Source organism: Danio rerio, chromosome 11 (assembly GCF_052040795.2).
Source record: "Danio rerio strain M-AB ecotype USA chromosome 11, GRCz13ab, whole genome shotgun sequence".
Taxonomy (NCBI): domain Eukaryota; kingdom Metazoa; phylum Chordata; class Actinopteri; order Cypriniformes; family Danionidae; genus Danio; species Danio rerio.
Window position 1 is genome coordinate 44,112,098 of NC_141031.1, and position 20,403 is coordinate 44,132,500.

General features: G+C 33.1%; 1 protein-coding gene and 2 long non-coding RNA genes across 6 annotated transcripts in view; all 3 read left to right on the forward strand.

Annotated features, from left to right (window-relative positions):
* LOC141376673 (uncharacterized) overlaps positions 1–20,403 on the forward strand; it is a 208,799-nt gene that overhangs the window by 86,928 nt on the left and 101,468 nt on the right. The gene's annotated exons all lie outside the window — the stretch shown is intronic.
* pax7a (paired box 7a) overlaps positions 1–20,403 on the forward strand; it is a 123,463-nt gene that overhangs the window by 15,057 nt on the left and 88,003 nt on the right.
* Positions 14,435–16,001, forward strand: LOC147841894 (uncharacterized). Its single transcript, XR_015502996.1, has 4 exons — positions 14,435–14,530; positions 15,213–15,270; positions 15,383–15,448; positions 15,563–16,001. It is a non-coding gene; the product is annotated as an uncharacterized LOC147841894 (long non-coding RNA).

Below are 20,403 nucleotides of genomic sequence, written 5' to 3' on the forward strand. Positions count from 1 at the left end.
CTCTCGAAGCCCCAGCGCAGCGAGACGGCTAACTTTAACTGTGTGCGATGCCATGAAAAGAGCACCATGAAGAGGTTATGAAGGGGAGGAGGGAGATTAAGCTTTGAGACCGCTATTAGCAGGGATGAGGCTTTTCTAAACAAACAGCGCAGTGAAAGAAATCCAAGAAAAGATCAATAATGTGTTAGTTTTCCAAGCTAAGCCATGATAGATCTCGAGTACCCATTTTTTTGATTATTTTTTTCATTCTCCTTAGAGTTGTTGTTTGTGATATCATAGGTATTGGCAATCCAATTTGGGTGCAGATCTTAAGAAGCGTACTGTATTTTGAAATCTGATTATTCGAATGCACTTGTTGTGTTTGCTGTATTTATATGTTGTTTATTTGTTCAGGTAACACTTTAGTTTAAGCATCAATTCTTAACTATTTTTAAGATATTGGATGTTTATTTGTACCTTTAAAGTGTGTATTCTGTATAGTCTTATTATACATTCCTGATAACCCAACGCAATCTCACGGCAATTCGTAACTTTTTCATTTAGTGGCTAATTCGTATGAATTCGTACGATCTGATTTGTACATTTTAGTAGGATTTGCTAATCCCCCAATGACGGTTGTGTTTAGGGGTGTGGGTTAGGTGCCATGCCTCCTTTTTAAAATCATACAGTTTCGTACAACTGAATTCGTACGAATTAGCCACTAAACTGGCAAAACGTAAAATACTTACGTTTTCTCGTGAGATCAGGCTGGATATACAGTAGTACATACGTAAACTACCCTAATAATTATTAATAATAAAATAAAGGGTGACTAAAGTATTAGACAACATAAAAATACTACAGTGTACACATTTCTGTTAAGGATAAACAAATGATATATTAAAGTCTCTCTTTTCTAACTTCCTTTGCTATTGTGTTATCAGCTTACTATAATGGTGTTCTCTACAACATGAGACTTGTTGTTGCATGCACAGAATTGTTGAATTTTTCATTTCAATTTATAGAAATTTGAGCTTGATCTTGTTTCGTTTTAATATACAACATGCTAACAGTTACTGTAGATGTTTTGATGTAATGAAAGATCTGTTCAGGTAATTTATTCTTGCGAAATGAGTTAATGCTGGCTTGGTTTCTGCCAGTATCAAATATTCCTGTTGTCATTAATTGCTGAAGCTTTTATCATGAAATACAGTACAACCTATGTATTGATCTAAACTACAAAAAGGATTACATTAACAGGTTTAATAAACTTAATGAATTCTTCTAGATATGTTCAGAGTAAATAAATGTTTGAAGCAATCAATTTGAACAAGAATGAAAACAATAAACTGTGAAAAATATTTACAGTAACTTACTGGCAATTCTGGTTGCCTGTAAATTTACAAGCACAGTGTGAATAAATAATTACAATTTTACTGTATTTTTCAGTACAATTATAATTATTAATTTACTTTGCGCTTGTTAGTGTACAGTCTTACTGGCAACCAAAATTGGCAGTAAGTTACTGTAAATCTTACAGTAAATTGCAATCATTAATTTACAATGCGTTTGTAAATTTACAGTCTTACTGGCAACCAACATTACCAGCAAATTACTGTACGTTTTACAATAAATTGTAATTATTCATGTACAGTGTGCTTGTACATTTAAAGTCTAACTGGTGAACAAAATTGACGATACGTTACTGTAAATTTTACATTAAATGAATAATTATAATTTACTGTCAAATTTACAATAACTTAATGGCAATTTTGCTCACCAGTGAGATACTGTAAATTTTACAGTAAATTGTAATTATTAGTTTAAAGTGTGCTTGTGAATTTACAGACTTACTAGCAACCAAAAGTACCAGTAAGTAAATGTAAATTCTACAATAAATTGTAATTATTTATGTACAGTGTACTTGTGAATTTACAAAATCGTCAGTAAAATAATGTTTGTTTTACAGTCATTTTTAATGCATTAAAATAAAACAGCCATATGTTAAAATTACTTAAAAAACACAAAAGACTTTATTAGTTATTAACTCAATACAACAAAATAGTTGTAAATTTTGATTTTAATGCATTATTAGGGGATAACTAGAAAATGAACATCACATTGTTACAAGACTAACACATGCTGTTATAACTGTCATTACATAGACTTTAAATTAAAGTCAACTTTTAAGTTAAATTAATGGATACTACCAAATGTAACCTTACTGTACAGAGTTAACAAACAAAAAGCCCATAAAAAGTCAGAATGTTTTATTGGTTGTTGGCCAGATTACCATTAATGTTTGAAAATGAATCACCTATTAAATCTTTAATATTTTGTATTTTTTATTTTTTGCTGAATACAACAATCTAATCATTATAAAAAGGCACTGTTAATGTTTCAATGATAATTAATTATTCACAATATATTGAAGTGCCCGCAATGTTCCTATCGGCGCATGCCATATGCTGACATACTGCAATTTAGAAGCAAGAAACACAAGGAAAGTAAACAGATTGAATATTGTAATTTTTTTCATATTCAGCACTCGCACAACTATAATAAAAAAAAAGTTATAGTCTCGGTCTGTGTCAAGACGAAGTCATTAGATATTTTCTTTCTTTACGACTAAAGGTTTTATATCGGTAAGGGAATGAGTTGACATCAGGGTTGCTGTCTTATGTAAGTGCTCGTGTTGACAAGAAAAACAAGGTTTCCAAAAGTCATTTATCTATCTATCTGTGTTAGTCTGGTAGATCTCGAGCGTGCCATTGGAAAAGGACAAGAGAGCTCGATGCTCTGTAGTAGTTCCCATGGGGTTTAGACTCGATGTTTTTCCTAGAGCGAAGGCAATTTTGCTTTAATTGGTTGTTTTCAGACTGCTTTCTTGTCACACACTCAGGATAGCTCTCTGAAAACAAATAGAAAGGAAAAGTGTCTCTTGTTTTCTCCAGGGCTTTATGTGAAGCACTTTGTCCAAAGTGAGGATTTTGATTGAATTGTGTGAATGCTGCTTCTTGCTGGATGCAGAGCTTTAAATATTTATCACAGCACAGGTAAAATGGAGAAATGTGTTTTTTTGTTTTCATAGATAAAAAAAAAAAAACGAAATTTTTGTGACCCTTTTAGCCTCTAAACTTTTAATTTGCATTGCTCATTGGAATACTCTGTTTATATTACGTTTGTGGTTTGCAAGTATGAATTTTTGCACATTTTAAGATGTGCAAAAATAATAGTTTAATCCGATTAAAATGCAGGGAAAGCATTGTTAAAAGAAAAAAACAACAGTTAGTTTCTATTAAGATTGCTTCAAACTTTACATGCACTGATTAAGAGGATGATTTAAGCTGTAAATGTGTTTATATACTCAACTTGTTGCTCTCCAGTAAATTGTGCCATAGATCAGGTGTATAATAATTCATATTCATGGTAACACTTTATAATAAGATTTCATAAGTTAACGTAGCATGCAACTATGACCATTACATTAATTACTGTATTTATTCACCTTTATTACTGTACCTCACAGTGCATTAGCTAAGGTTGACAAGGATTTTAATCATGCAAATATCTTTTGATGTTATGGGTCTAGTTTCCTTTTAGTTGCTAAAATTGATTGCAACTTATAATCCACTGTTTACTTTACAGAGCAGAATTGTAGGTTCATTTATTTTCCTTCAGCTTAGTCTCTGCTTTAGAGGTTGCCACAGCGGAATGAACCACTAACTATTCCAGAATATGTTTTATGCAGTGGATGCCCTTCCAGCTGGAACCCAGTACTGGGAAACACCCATAAACTATCATATCTCTCTCTCTCTCACACACACACACACACACACACACATAAACTAGTTTATTCAGTTCACCTATAGCGCATGTGTTCTCCCCACGCCAACATGGGAAGAACATGCAAACTCCACACAGAAATGCCAACTGGCTCATTCGGTGACAGTGCTAACCAGCTAACCATTGAGCGACTGTGGCACCGTGTAGGTTAATAATAAAAAAAATTGTAGTGGTAAAAATTAAAGATGTTACGTAAATGTTGAACTACATATAAAAAAAACCTGTAATTTTATAGTTTATTTCTGGCAGCTGGGGAGCCGAAAAAAAACCCTTTAAAATGTAACCCTGTAAAAAATTACAGAAATTTACTGTAAAATAACAGAGGTTGAATGACAGAAATTTATTAGAAATTTATTATGGAAATATCTGTAGTTTAATATCAGTTTTTTACAGTAAATTTCTGTAATTTAACTGCTGTTATTTTTAGGTTTTTTTTTCCGGCACCCCAGGTGCCAGAAATAAACCGTAAAATTATGCATTTTTTTTTACAGTGTATGATAAATAAATGCTCTAAAAATATTGTTCATTATAGTTTATCTTAGCAAAGACATTAACATCAATGAAACCTTATTGTAAAATGTGACCATATTCACTGTGCACTACTTTTGTTTTATGAATTAACCTCCTACAATTCTGCTCTGAATAGTAAACAGTGGATTTGTAAATTGCAATCATTTTTAGCCACTAAAATGAAACTAGAGCAAGACCATCAAAACATCTTTTTTTCCGCCCATCCTCCTCCGTCTGTCAACAAATCATTTTTTACCCCTATAAACAAAGCAGCGTATTTAAAAATACCATTTCATTTGGCGTGTTTGGCTTTGTTTTGATTGGATCTGGTGTCTCCTAAGATCTGTGTGGTCTATTATATTTGTGGTATATTTATATTCAGCCACTGCTTGTGAAAACATTCGGCGCGTTGTGATTTCTTGACTGATAAATCAGAAGGGATTGGCTTAAAGTGCATGCCATGTTTGGTGACAGACAAAACATTAGGAGGAGAAAAAAAGTGTTAAAGTGTTTCTTCACCACCAAAAAAAATATTTTTTAATCAGTTCAATCAACTTAAATTTGTAACACCTAAAGAGTTTACTTAATTCTTTTATATTGCCACACAACAATGTACATTTTTGATTGTCTTATGTTAATGAGGTTTTTGCTAATTATTTTTAGTGCACTATTCAAAGTCACTAAAAATAATAAGTTAAACCTTATGTAACTGAAAAACATAACCTGATTAATGTATTACAATAAGTAAAATTAACATAACATTTGTTGTTATGATCTTTTTTATCATCTCATTTTTAAAATAATCATTTCCTCCTTCATTTCACCTCACTTGCCATAGACATCAGTGTTTTTCAATCCACTTAAATGTGTAAAAACTAATAAGTTAACTTTACTCCTTCCTGTAGTCCCAACACAAATCGATTGTGCAGATCCCAACATTTATTTACAGTGAATGAGAGAGCAGCAATTTAGCACATACTCTAAACAAAATCTTACAATCTTATTTACTTATATATTTTTTTATTTAGATGAGTTAAAGTGACAAAAAATATTAAGTTAAACCTTGTGTAACTAAAAAAATAACCAGAGTTTTTCTCAGTGGTTTTGGTGCATTTTTCACAACACTATTTATATTTGCACAACAGTTAGTGCATTTCTCAAAACAATTAGTACAAACAGCAAAATCTAGCTGATAACCTGCAAAAGCATGTCATTTGCTCAAAATGGACAGCTCATTCCTCAAAAGCAAGTATTGATGTCAATGAAAGTGTCAGTGTCATCAAGATGAAAAGTCCTGACGCCGTTGTTTATGAACAAGATAGTCAAATGGCTTCTTCATGTTTTCATTATGACAGTTGACAGTTTACATTTTGACTGCATTTGCTCTTTGCAACTCTAATTTATTCACAGCATTGTGCAAAAGAATAAACACAGCATTTTTTACACCAAACATAAACCTCCCATGGGTAGAGCTGTGCACAACTGTAAACAATATTGTAGTACATATTGGAACTGAACCTACAACATACACAGGTCTGTAAATCATTCATCAAATTGTTCAATTTAGGCAAGGCAAGTTTATTTATATAGCATATTTCACACACAGTGGCAATTCAAAGTGCTTTACAAAAAAGACAAGTATAAAAAAATAAAAACAAATAATAACAGTTATTTAAAAAACAACCCCCCCCCCCAGATAAAACAGATAAAAATGTGTAAAAATAGGTTGTAAGATAATGAAAAAGAAAAGAAATACACAATAGTGTGATCTGTCGGACGTAGCACAGTGCTAATTCAGTAAAGGCACAGCTAAACAGATGTGTTTTCAGTCTTGATTTGAATGTGCCTAATGTTGGAGCACATCTGATCATTTCTGGAAGCTGATTCCAGCAACAGAGGGCGCTGTTAGTAGCTGAAGGCGGATTCACCCTGCTTTGACTGAACTTTTGGAACTAGCTTATTTGATCCTAAAGATCTGAGTGATCTGTTAGGCTTATATTTAGTGAGCCAATCTGTAATGTATTGAGGTCCTAGGCCATTTAGTGATTTATGGACCAGTAATTATACTTTAAAATCTATTCTGAATGTAACTGGGAGCCAGCGTAAAGAGCTGAGGGTAGGTGTGATGTGCTCTGAAATCCTGATTCAGCATTCTGGATGAGCTGGAACTGTCTGACTGTCTTTTTGGGAAGTCCCGTGAGGAGGCCATTACAGTAATCCACCCTGCTGCTGATAAAAGCATGAACGAGTTTCTCTAAGTCTTCACTGGAAACAAAGCATCTGATTCTTGCAATGTTTTTGAGATGATAGTATGCTGATTTACTAATTGCTTTGACATGACTATTGATCTGACTCCAGAGTCACTCCAAGATTCTTGACCATATTTTTTGTTGTTCGACCCTTAGTGCCAAGGTACGCATTTACCTTGAGAACCTCATCTCTGTTCCCAAATGCAATCACTTCAGTTTTCTCTTTGTTTAACTAAAGAATCCAACTCTTTTTGGCACATCCAACTTGGCACAATCCAATTTAGAAGACATTTTTAGCAAAAAAAAAAAAAAATGTTTTTAATAAAATCTTCTTGACAGATTTTGACAACTAGTTCAGCATTTGTGTATGTAATGACTCCAGTAATGAAATGAGGACTATTAGTTTTATATGCAATGACTATTCAGCATTCACAAATTTAGTTCATTTTGACTGACATGACATAAGCAAATGATAATGTTATAAACAGCAGAGAGTTGTAGGAAAGCAATTGTTGCATGTCCAAAAGCTTTTGCAATTTGTTGTAAGGAATGAGAAACTGCTACTATGATGTGCACAAATGACTAATTGTTTTGAGAAATGCATTATTTGTTGTGCAAATGTAAATAGTGTTGCTAGAAATGCACCAAAGCCACTGAGAAAAACTGTAATCTGTTAAATTAACATAAGACTTTTGTTGTCATGACTTTTTTATCACATCATTTTTCTACAGAGTAGAGCTAAATGTCTAAAAAAAAAAAAAAACGAAATTCCCCCCCCTTCATTTCTCCCCGCCTGTCATAGACGTCAATGTTTTTGACAGTCGGCACGGATTATTGTCATCCCCCGTTACACCAAGGCGTGTTAGAAAGTACAGCAAGCATTCTCTCTAATTTTATTACAATGGAGAAAATGCCCCACATAATGTGCAACACTAATTAAGTTTAGAGCCGTGTGCCCAGTCGGAGAGCTGATGAATTAGAGCCATTCACACCATGCTCGACTGCTTTAAAATCACCATTAGCCCATGCTACTTACGGCCATAACATCGCCCATTTTATGCTTTTGACCTGCTTTGCAAATGGATTCTTCATTATTTTCATGTAACATGCAGCCGTTCGTTTATTTTTTTTTCTTATTTAAGACTGCGCTGAAAGACAATAAACACGTTTCTAGAGTGTTGCAAATCAGAAATGTGTTTCTTCTTTCCACCAAGTTAAAAAATACGCAGGCGTTGACCGGTGAGCTTAGAGAGACAGCGAGCGCTACAAAGTAACTGCAACTTCAAAGGAAAAAGCCTTCCATTTTTAACTAATGGGTTTATTTAAGGCGTCCCCTGTCGGACCCTCCCTTGGGGAATGTACACTCTCATTTTAAAATGCCCTTACGGTCTGAAGACACAATATAGAGCGCTGATCTCTGACTTTACCATCAGCTGCTGTGACTGCTGGCAGATGCAAACTCAGAAACCAGGACATATTAAAGACTTGAATCCTGAAGAATATCACACTGTATCCACTGAATCAAAGAAAAACTGTGGTCGTTCTATGCAGACTTTCTTCCAAATACTCCTTTTCAATCATCGTTTCTGACATAATTCATTTCTTTAAAAGAGCTGAAAGACTGCAGTCTGCTATCAAGCGTTTAAAATGAACATTTCTGATTACATTTTCACCCATACTACAGGCAAAACCACATATGTGTGTGTGTGTGTGTGTGTGTATATATATATATATATATATATATATATATATATATATATATATATATATATATATATATAAATATATATATATATATATATATATATATATAAAATTTATTCATGCATTATTTGCTTGCTTCAATTAATGTCTTATTTCAGACCAGTGGAAAGAAGACAAAAATACACTTTTAATAGTTTATTTCAGGGCACAACGGTTGCTCAGTGGTTAGCACTGTCGCATCACAGCAAGAAGGTCGCTGGTTCGAGTCTTAGCTGGGTCAATTGGCATTTCTGTGTGGAGTTTGCATGTTCTCCCCTTGTTGGTGTGGGTTTTCTCTAGGTGCTTCGGTTTCCACCACAGTCCAAACTCATGCGCTATAGGTGAATTGAATAAACTAAATTGGCCGTAGTGCATAAGTGTGTATGGGTGTTTCCCAGTAATGGGTGGCAGCTGGAAGGGCATCCGCTGTGTAAAACATATGCTGGATAAGTTGGCGGTTCATTCCGCTGCGGCGACCCCTGGTAAATAAAGGGACTAAGTCAAGGAAAATGAATAAATGTTGATTTTATTGCATGTATAAGGTTGATTTAAAGACATTTTTAATTAAATGTATTCAGAAATATTTGCTTAGCATTTACTTTTTAAACTTTAGTGTTAAATAAATAAATAAAGATATAGTTATATTTCTAAAAAAAAAAACTCTAACTGCTTTTTGAAATGTTCTTCTAAAATGAGCATTTTTATCATCTTTCTGTGTTTATGTTCAGTTATATTACTCATGCAGTTATTTAAAGGCAATGCAAAGAATCTATTTTTCACCATAAATGTGGATTTACTGAACACACACACGGGTTTACAAAAAAATGCTAATTTTAGAAGAATTTCAGAAGCCATTTAGAGTTTTTTTTTTTTTTGTCTGAACTGTTTTGCGTCTGAACTGTTCATATATACAGTTGAAGTTAGAATTATTAGCCCCCCTTTGATTTTTTTTTTGTTTTCTTTTTTAAATATTTCCCAAATGATGTTTAACAGAGCAAGGAAATTTTCACATTATGTCTGATAATATTTTTTTCTTCTGGAGAAAATCTTATTTGTTTTATTTCGGCTAGAATAAAAGCAGCTTTTAATTTTTTGGTAAACATTTTAAGGTCAATATTATTAGCCCCTTTAAGCTATTTTTTTTCGATAGTCTACAGAACAAACCATCATTATACAATAACTTGCCTAACTACCCTAACTTGCCTAATTAACCTAATTAACCTAGTTAAGCCTTTAAAAGTCACTTTAAGCTGTATAGAAGTGTCTTGAAAAATATCTAGTCAAATATTATTTACTGTCATCATGGCAAAGATAAAATAACTTAGAAATGAGTTATTAAAACTATTATGTTTAGAAATGTGTTGAAGAAGTCTCTCCATTAAATGGATCTTGGGGGAAAAAAATAAACAGGGGGCTAATAATTTTGACTTTAACTGTATATGTACACTACCGGTTAAAAGATTGGGGTCAGTTTTATTTATTTTTTTATGTTTTTTTTATATATAAAATTATTCTGTTCATCACAGCAGCATTTATTAAATGTAAAAAAAGGTTAAATTGTTTATTATTTATTCAAATTTTAAATAACCGCTTTCTTATTGAATGTAGTTTCCAATAAAATTACTTCAGTCATTATTGCTTTTATTACTATTACCATTATTATTATTAACAATAATAAGTATTATTATTATTATTATTATTATTATTATTATTATTATTATTATTATTATTATATTAGAGTGATTTCTGAAGGATTGTGTGACTGAATACTGAATTAATGAAGTTGAAAATCCATTTTTAAAATCACTGGATTAAATGATTACAACAAATGGTAAACTACTTTTAAACAGGTATTTTATAGTGTAATAACATTTCACAACTTTACAATGTGTGCTGTATTATTGATGAAATAAATGCAGCCTTGGTGAGCAGGAGAAGCTTATTATAAAACATTTAAAAATCCTACTGACCCCAAACTTTTGACCAGTAGTGTATGTGTGATAAAGTATTATCCAAATATACCTTAACCTAAGGTTTATATTGCATTTTTTTGCATATTTAATAACATAATGCCTTAAACCCATAACATAAAAACTCAAATAAAACTGTTCTCTTAATGTAATGTGATTTAATAAAGTTCATTCATTCATTGTTCTTCAGCTTAGTCTCTATTTCAGAGGTTGCCACAGCGGAATGAACCGCCACCTATTCCAGTATATGTTTTAGCAGCGGATGCCCTTCCAGCTGCCACCCACTACTGGGAAACACCCATACACACTCATTCACACATACACTCGTACATTACGGACAATTTTATTCACCCGATTCATCTATAGCTTATGTGTTTGGACTGTGGGGGAGACCAGAGCACCCGGAGGAAACCCACAGAACACCGGGAGAACATGCAAACTCCAGACAGAAATGCCAACTGATCCAGCTGGGATTCAAACCAGTGACTTTCTTGCTTTCAGGCAACCACTAAGCCACCGTGCTGTATTTAATAAAGTGTCTCAAATAATTAAAATCTTTACCTTTTCCACTGTATATTCTCGATTTAATTATAACTTTTTTTCCTTTCACAACTTTTAGTAGCAATTTGAGAAGTTTTCACGAACATGGAAAATACGTATATCCTCTTTAAAAAGACCAAACTATGGTTTATCCATTCAAGTTCTGTAGCTTTGGTTCTCTGATAAGCCAAGAAGAGCATCTTTCAATCAACAATTGGTTTGGAAAAATAATCTTTTTTTCAGAATAATGTCTTTTTCGGAAGAAGGAAAAAAAAGTATAGCAATATGCCCTCCAGAGCGAACTCACACTGAGTTTTGTCTGTACTATATAACCACTTTATGATGAAAGAATTATATGCCTTGACTTGGGATCCGTCCTTCAGGCACATATCTCAATCCTTGAGTGCATTCCGTCTCCTACCTAAACTCCGTCCTTTTACATTCTGGATAAAATAAACAGGCGCTTCTCAGAGCTCAGAGTTAGGATTTGATTTCCTGCATTGCTTTTTCCTTCTGGAGCCCTTCTGAAGGGGCTTCTGCACTTATGCCACAGACCCCTTGGGTTCCCTTTTTTGCTTTGTGGTCCTTTCCTAATTTCATTACTTTAGCTGTGACCTTAATTAGCAGGGACCCAACCCCAGGAAACCAAATCCCATTTTGGCAAAAAGGAAGGATGTAGGCAACTAAGCCCCTCTCCCTCGAAACAGAGGTAGGTAGGGTGACCCTCAAGAAAACGGCTCAGGGAGGCATCCTTCATTTCTCATTTTCGCTCGCTCCCCGCGGTGACAGCAATTCAAAAGGACTCCATTCAAAATAGTCCTGCTAGGATGGTGCATTTGCACGCCGAAAGAATGTACAAATGCAATGCAACTTGATGCATTCATGTTTTTAGCTTCTCTTAACTACAACGAAGAGTTCAACACAATTCAACACAATTAGCTTAATTGTCTTTACAAATTTAAGTGAATTCAACATGAAATAATTAGGTTATCCCAAAAACAATTGGAATTGGGGTTTCAACTAATTTTAAATAAGTAGTTTAAACAAGTAGCAAAAGTCAATGTTTGAGTGTACAAATTTAAGCAGATTCAGCGTAAAACAATTAAGTCATCCCAAAAAAATGTAAGAATTTGGTTTAAATTTTGGCAGTTAAAGTCTTTTTGTGTGCACAAATTTAAGTGGATTGAACATGAAACAATTCAGTTGTCCCCAAAAAAAACCTAAGAATTGTGTTGGTTCAACTCATTTTAAGTAAGTAGTTTGAACAAGCTGCTGTAGTCATTGTTTTGAGTGTACAAATTTAAGTGGATCGAACATAAAATAATTAAGTTGTGCCAAAAAAAACGTAAGAATTTGGTTTTCAACTTATTTTAAATTAGTCTGAACAAACAGTTAAAGTCTTTTTTATGTGCACAAATTTAAGTGGATTGAACATAAAACATTAAGTTGTCCCCAAATAAAAAACTTAAGTATTGTGTTGATTCAACTCATACTAAATAAGGAGTATGAACAAGCATTAAAAGTCTTTTTTTTAAGTGTATTGTCTTTAAATGTTTCTAGTTGACTCTACTTTTAAATTTACTGTGGTCACTTTTGAATTATAATTATTATTTTTAATGAACAAATGAATGAATAAATGCAGTTACAGGTGTAACTTTGCTAATTTTGACTGTAATATAGTAATAATATGCACCTTTTTTAAAGCCAACACAATCTTACTGCTATTCGCAACTTTTTGATTTAGCGGCTATAATTCATATAAATTTATACAATCTCGTTCGAACAATCAAAATTTAATATGATTTGCTTATTTCCCAATGACGGTTAGGTTTAGGGGTGGGGTTGGGTACCATGCCTCCTTTTTAAAATCGTACATTTTTGTATGACTGAACTCATACGAATGAATTCTTATGAATTAGCCACTCAACTGACAAAATGTAAAACACTAACGTTTCCTCGTGAGATCTGGCTGGTACTCTAGTTGAACGATAAATTAAAAGCGATATACCTGTACAAATAAACTTAAATTGAATTGAATAATTGTGATTATTAAATACAAAGTTTTCTAAACATGATATCTTCAATTGCCTCAATTAATTTCTTTGCTAAAAAAAAAGCATTTTGCAGTAAGTTAGTGAATACCATTCAACTTTGCTTTAAAAGGTTTAACAGAAGTAACCTCGTGAAGTTTTAACATCACAATAACATACAGTAATGACAAAAAAACAAAAAAGTTTAAATAAAATCCTCAAACTGTGAATCAACAGTCCTAAAAAATTAACTGTACAATTTATTAATGCAACATTGTTGGGAATTTTAACATTTCATTAATATTGTTAATATTATTCATTCAGACGTAATTTTTATTTTATGAAGTAACATTGGGTTTTCTTTTAAAAAATGGATATAAGTAATAAGTAATCAGATAAAACAAGTAATTTATATCTCTTAGTAAACCGGTGAAATCTTAATTGGTTTGATTATTAAAACAAAGTTTTAAGAAAGTTTCTGAAGGAAAGAAAGGACTAACTGTGTTTAGGACTATTTCTGTGTCACTAATCAGATTTAATCAAAAGTGAATTAGTAAAACTAATCATGTGACTCCCCACTCAAATTGTTATGCTCATATTATGACTTGCAAAAAAAAAAAAAAAAAGTGTAGCTTTTTAGTGACAATTTATTAAAGCCTTAAAGGGAAATTTGGGAAATGTAATGTCTAACATGAAACCTACTTATATAATACATTTTAACTTTGCTTCCAATTATTTAAGTATCGAAATGTACATTTTAAAATATTGTTTGATGCCACAGTTTCAGTCTCAAACTTGAGGAAATATAATGTCTAACACAAAATCTACTAATATAATGCTTTTTAACTTTGCAAGCAATTATTTAAGCATTAAAATGTACATTTTAAAAAGCTTCATGTTACCACAGTTTCCCTATCAGTCTCAGACTTTGGGAAGTTTAATGTCTAACACTACTTAAATAATTGCATGCAAAGTTAAAATGCATTATATAAGCATTGACATGTACATTTTAAAAGGCTTCATGTTACCACAGTTTCAACATCAGTCTAAGACTTTTGGAAATTTAATGTCTAACATGAAATGTACTAATATAATGCATTTTAACTTTGTGTGCAACTATTTAACTATTGAAAAAATAAATTTTAAAAGACTTAGTCTTACCACAGTTTCCCCATCAGTCTCTGACTTTTGGAAATTTAATGTCTAACACAAAATCTACTTAAATATTTTAACTTTGCCTGCAATATTTTAAGCATTCAGGTTTAAAAGGCTTAACGGTTTCTCCACACTCAAAAAAATGAATTATGGCTTTAGTTGGTCCAAAGAATGTAACTATGTTTAAATTAAACAATCCGCTTATGTTTGTGTATTAAAAATAAAAGTGTTGAGTTGGAAAAAATTTGAAAAAGTAAGTTTTCACATTTAAACAGCTCGCTTAATTAACATGAATGAAAGGGAGTTGTGTTGCTTCTGTAGTACTGCATTTTGGTCAATAGGTGGAGTAATATCTGCACATGCGCAGTTTCAAAACAACACAGGAAGTAAAAAGATTCAAACCACAACGATCACTCTCAGTTCGGCGCCATATTATGGGAATCAAAAGATGAAGATTACAGTACAAATTGAGAACGTGCACAAAGCTTTCCCCAATGTGGACACACAGGTGAGATTTTTTTTACTTTTTATGTATTTATACTGAGGCTGTGACAACATTTGAATCATAAATGTACTCTCTTGTAATACTATGTTGTGTTTGTGTATAGTATTGCTATGAAATTGCCATGTTCCCTGAGTCTTTTCCACATTATAGACAGATAAATGTATAGTGTGTTTTGCATTCCTGTGAAATGTTATACTTGGTATATATTAACTCCCCCCAAATAAAGTTGCAAACGTTGGTAGTAATGAATAGTCATGTTAGAATAGTCTAAGCTTTTCACTCATCATAGCACACGTGCTGCTGATAATGTGACAATAAAAGTGATTTGATTTTTTATTTGATTTGATGGTCTTTATTTTAAATGAGTGTCTAGCAGTTTGTCGAGTTTGAATGCTAGTTTTGATAACTTACATAATATTAATTAAAATGTGGTGTTGGCACATTGTTATATATTATCTAATTGTATTATTTAAGCCTGTTACCTTAAAAAAAAAATCAGCAAAAATGCATTTGTGACACCTAAATAGGATGACATCTAGCATGATGACATACAGTATTTAATGTAAGCTTATTTGTTTGGTCATCTAACACGTTTTAATTTTTAAGTTTAGTAGTTTGCTATTTATATTATTATATTTTATTATTTTAAATCTTTGCTCACTCACATCTATTTTCTCCCTCACAGGTTTACAGCTCAACCTCTAAAGTCCCATATCTGGCTGAGGAGACTGTGGATCATCCAGGTATTATGCCTTTAGATGCCTATACAAACATTAAAATGATGTACAGTAAAAATTACTAGTAATTTTAACTAATTATTTAGTAAATTACTAATTGTCATTTCATGTCATTTAGAACATCACCAGTGGGAAAAAAAAGGTGTAAATGCATCCTCAAAGCCCCTAAGTGAGGGAGTACATGGTAAGCTATTTTATTTTATTTTTTTAAACATTTTGTATTTTCCTCTTAAACCAAATCCTCCTTTCACCTTTGATCTGTTGGTAAATGTTTTATTTTTTTACCTGACTTTTTTAGGATGCTGGGCATGATGAAGCGCAAACCTTGATGGGCAACACCACCTTATGAATCTACAGTAGTTACATTAACATTTAGCAGACTCTTTTGTCTAAAGTGACTTACAATTGAGGACGCATTCAGGAAATCAACAAGAAGAGGCAATACATCCAAGATGTGCTAATTATAAAAAAAAAAAAAAAGAATTAAGAATGCTTCTACATGTGGTTTGTCAAGCCCACACACCTGTTTGAAGCAGACTTCATGCACAATGTTTTGTTTTTTTGTTTTTTAGATATAGGGAGTGGTTGTAAGAAAGTGTCTGGTGCAAATGTGCATAAATGGTGCAAGTGTCAGAGAGATGAATGTGTGTAGCTATTGCATGTTCTGTGATGGTTGGTCTAATTTATGGTGTAGTGCTGATCGTGTTACTTTGCTTTAAAATGTTAATCTTTCTTTGAACAACTGAGGTGTTATCTGCTTTTTCAGTGTAAAAAAGGTACAGTATAGTTTACAAAAGAAGACTTAATTTTTCTAAGTATATTTTTGTAAATCATTTATTGTTTTTAATTTGCTTCATACTTGTATTACTATTATTTTAATAGTATTAATATTTTAACTTATTGTAATAAGTGAAGATACAGATTAAGACAGTATTTGGATTTTGATAATCATTTTATTGCTGGAAAATATGTAAAACTGTAAAAATGCTAATGAATAAACTCAATGAAACGGAAACAGTTTTTTTATTTGGTTAAACATAACAATATCAATTTTAGAATAATTGAACTTAAATAACTACATTGATTAAAGCTAAACTATAAAGGTTACGTTGATTGAACTAAACAACATTACATTACCTTTATGTAACTAACTTAAGTTCACTAAAATTAATATTCTTTCTTAAAGGTAACTTAACTCGGTTACGTGGAACCAGTGGACAAAAAAAAGTTAATTAACGCCAACATATCATTTTTTTGAGTGCATCAGACTCAGACTTTTGGATCCCACTAGTATATTTGTATCCATGTTTATGTTTCGAATCCCACCATTCAAGTCCTTCACGCTCTCATATTTCGGCACGCCTGTCCCCTGGCGCTAGGGCATAGGGAGTCAATATGTCAGCATTTATCGATACCCCACTGAGCTACGCGGGGTTGTCAGGGCCCTATTCAGGCTCTAATGGCCCCCTGAGGTGCAGGCTGAAAGCGCAAAGAGGCCCGGGGCCCAGCCTGTTGTTGGACGTTAGGCGTGTGTTCCTATATGGCCGCCCTGCGCCTTCACACACATGACAAGAGCTATAAAAGACCAACGCCTTAGCTGCTTCTTCTGCCCCTCTCTTAAACCTCTTCTCTTTTTCTTTCAAGAAGAGGTTGAGAAAAAAAAAGAGGTCTAATTGTTTGTTGTGGGAGCCAAAGATTATAGACCCTCCCCTCCTTTTGCTCTTTTCCCTTTCGTCTATTTTCTTTGGGCTCGTCTTTCTCTCCGCCGCTTTCGTCGTTTCTAAAGGATGTGATTTTTATCCCCGATGTTGTGAAAAGAGGTAAAAGAGGAACGTTCCTGAGAGACCGCTTTTGACAATGGCAATGAGACACAAGAGACTATTCAACTAAAGTGGGATTGTTGACTTTCATAGGCTGTACCTCGCATAGATATCAACTTTTAACTCTGATAGCAAAAGTTTGAAGCAAGTTTCACTCCCTTAAAAAGAGTAAATTTCGAAATAAATGATATTTATTTAGCTTAAAAGGGGAGTAAAGCAACGCAAATGTTTGCATGCAAGTTTTTTCAGTAGTTGAAATGATGTGGAAAAAAGTTCCTCAAACGTCATATATAAGGTCAGGTTTACATTATCTAGGCTTTGCACTTATTTAGGACAGACTCAAGCATTTACATATTGTACATTAAGGCCCGATCCCAATTCTATTTTTGTACCCCTACCCCTTCCCCTTGGCCCTTGAAACAGAATGTAAAGAGGAAAGGCTTAAAATTTACCTCTAGGAAATGGGACAGCACTACAACACCTGCATCTGTCATCACGATCACTTGCTTCATATGAGATCTATGATCGAGACTGCTGTAGTTATTCCAGTTGCGTTATATTTTGGTATTTAGCTTCTGGAAATCACTAAAGGCATATATTATGCTATCATAACGATATAATGTGGCAATAAGATCATAACTATACTGTGCATTTACACAGTAGCCATATTCATCAATGTAAACACACAAAAACAACGTTAACATTATAGCAGACACTGTAAAAAGCTCGTTCCCAGCCACTAGAGTTTTCTGACAGGGGATTCGAGTGTCATCGAGTGACAGACTGTTGGGGGACTTCTATACAGGAGTTATTATTAGGGATTATAGATATCTAAAATTTATTTTAGTGTTTTTTTTTTTATAAAGCATGATGGTAAAACATGAACGTGGTTATAAATGTATTAAATTATGTGTTTGTTTGCCGAAAAAATTTTTAATAATGACAAAAAATACTAATTTGTGCATCTCCTTTCTACCGTGTGCAGCCATGCTGCTGTTGTAGATGGTGTATTCTGGGAAATTTTCTTACCTCTTGGTTTCGAGTGTGGTCCTGAAAAATCTTTCAAGGGGTATCTAGCCCCTAGCTAAGGGCTAAGGGGTAGAATTGGGATTGGGCTTAATTGTGGTGAATGTTACAACATGGTGTGGTTATTTAATAAATCAAGAATTTATTGCGTCTTTCTAGTATTGTTTGTACAGGAAAAAGAAACTCAAAATATTCAAAAGTATTTAAAGGGGTAGTTCACCCAAAAATGAAGGTTTACTTACTATTTACTCAAGTTGGTTCATACCTTTATGAGCTTCATTTTTTCTATAATAGATACAGTGAGGAAAATAAGTATTAAACATATTGTCGGACTTTTTCCTGGGAATAATATTTCTAAAGGAGCTGTTGACATACAAATAACAGCTGTTGACAATACAAATATAAAAATAAAACAAAGCAAAAAAATCTGTAATAACAATGAAATAACAAAAGGAGAAAGTACTGAACTACTGAAATGTATTTAATACTTTATATAAAGGGCTTTTTTTATGATGTCAGCTTAAAGACAGCTCTCATATGGATGATAAAGTCAATGTGCTTTGCTCAGGTGTGAGTTTTGACAAAGGGCAGAGGGTTGCTGAAGAACTAGAGCGATTTCAGTTTTATACCTCCCTTTCTTCATGCGTTCAATACTTTTTTCCTCTGTCATTTCATTTTATTACACATTATTTATTTATAAACTAATTCAATTAGTTTTCTATGCATATATGGATTTCTTTGGTGGCTATCAACATTCGGTGAAAATTTCAAGTCAACAGCACCTTTAGAAAAATGTTTTCTGAATAAATGGTGACCTGTTCAATCACATTTTCCCCGCTGTATTTAGAAAAAAAAAAACAGGATCTATTGACATCCATAATAGGAGAAATGTCAATGGTTGCAGGTTTCCAACATTTAAGTGAAGTTTCACAAACTAATTTAGAGAGGAGCATGTGATAGGATTGACTATCACTAGCCAATCGAATCATTCCAAGTTTAATATAAATATCCAGCCTAAAATTCATTCCTCATCTTTGTTTTGAAACCCCCCCCCTCCTCCCTTCTCCCTCCTCCTCAATTCTAAGTTCAGGTGGCACGGTGGCTCAGTGGCTAGCACTGTTGCACCACAGCAAAAGTTTAAAGGGGTCTCCCCATGTTCCTGTGGGTTTCCCTGGGTACTTCGGGTTTCTCCAACACTCATAAAACATACAACAAAAGTACAAGCACCTACTTTGTACAAACTGGCGCAGTTAGTGGTTTACTCTTGGGAAGTTATCGATAACTACCTGATCTCATATCCCTCCTAATGCTTATTGAACAGGCGGGAGCCTTGGGCTCATCTATCTCCGAGCTTAGGGTTCTCTCCTGGGACAGCATGCCAAACCTGCTAAAATAGTCAAGCATTATCCAAGTGTGAACTCTTGAAAATATAATGTATGTTTAACAGAAGAAAGAAACTCAAACAGTGTTGTGATGAGTGAAATTTGAGTAAATGATGACTGAATTTAAAAAATATATATATATATATTATTTTTTTTCTTCACTCTACTATTGGTGAAGTTTTTTTCCCTCCCCACTGTCGCCACTGGCTTGCATGGTTCAGGATCTGAAAAGCTACTCATCGATGAATTTGCTCTTCAGTGTTTGGACTCTCAATAATGACTTCAAACCACACTGAACTGAGCTAAACTGAACTGAACTTAAACACTAAAAACTGAACTACCCTGATCCAGTTACTATGACTATTTATATGAAGCTGCTTTGACACAATCTACTTTGTAAAAGCGCTATACAAATAAAGCTGAATTGAATTGAATTGAATTGAATTTTCAGTTTTGGGTGAACAATCTCTTTAAATAATTAAAATAGATGTGATTCAGAGTCTAAAACGTTTGCTAACATCTTTTGTTTCTCATAAAGAGTTTTTTTTTTAGATTTCAGAAGAGATCTCAACAAGATTTTCAGGTTTTACAACATGCAAAAGTCAGAGATCGTTACTTTTTTCCATGCACATTGACTGTGCAGCTCTTATTAAACCACAAACAATTAAACTAAACTGAACTGAACTCTGAAAACTGGACTGTAAGTTTCAGTTTACCAGAACTTCAGTGTTAAGCTGCTTTGACACAATCCACATTGTGAAAGTGCTGTATAAAAAAAGATTAAATGAATTGAATCAAATTATTAACAGTATATGTTAACACTAACTGATTTATTTGTAACAATTTAGGTGAAGCCTGACATGAAACGACTCAAACTCTCCGAGCTATGAATGAGCAACCTTGTATTCTTG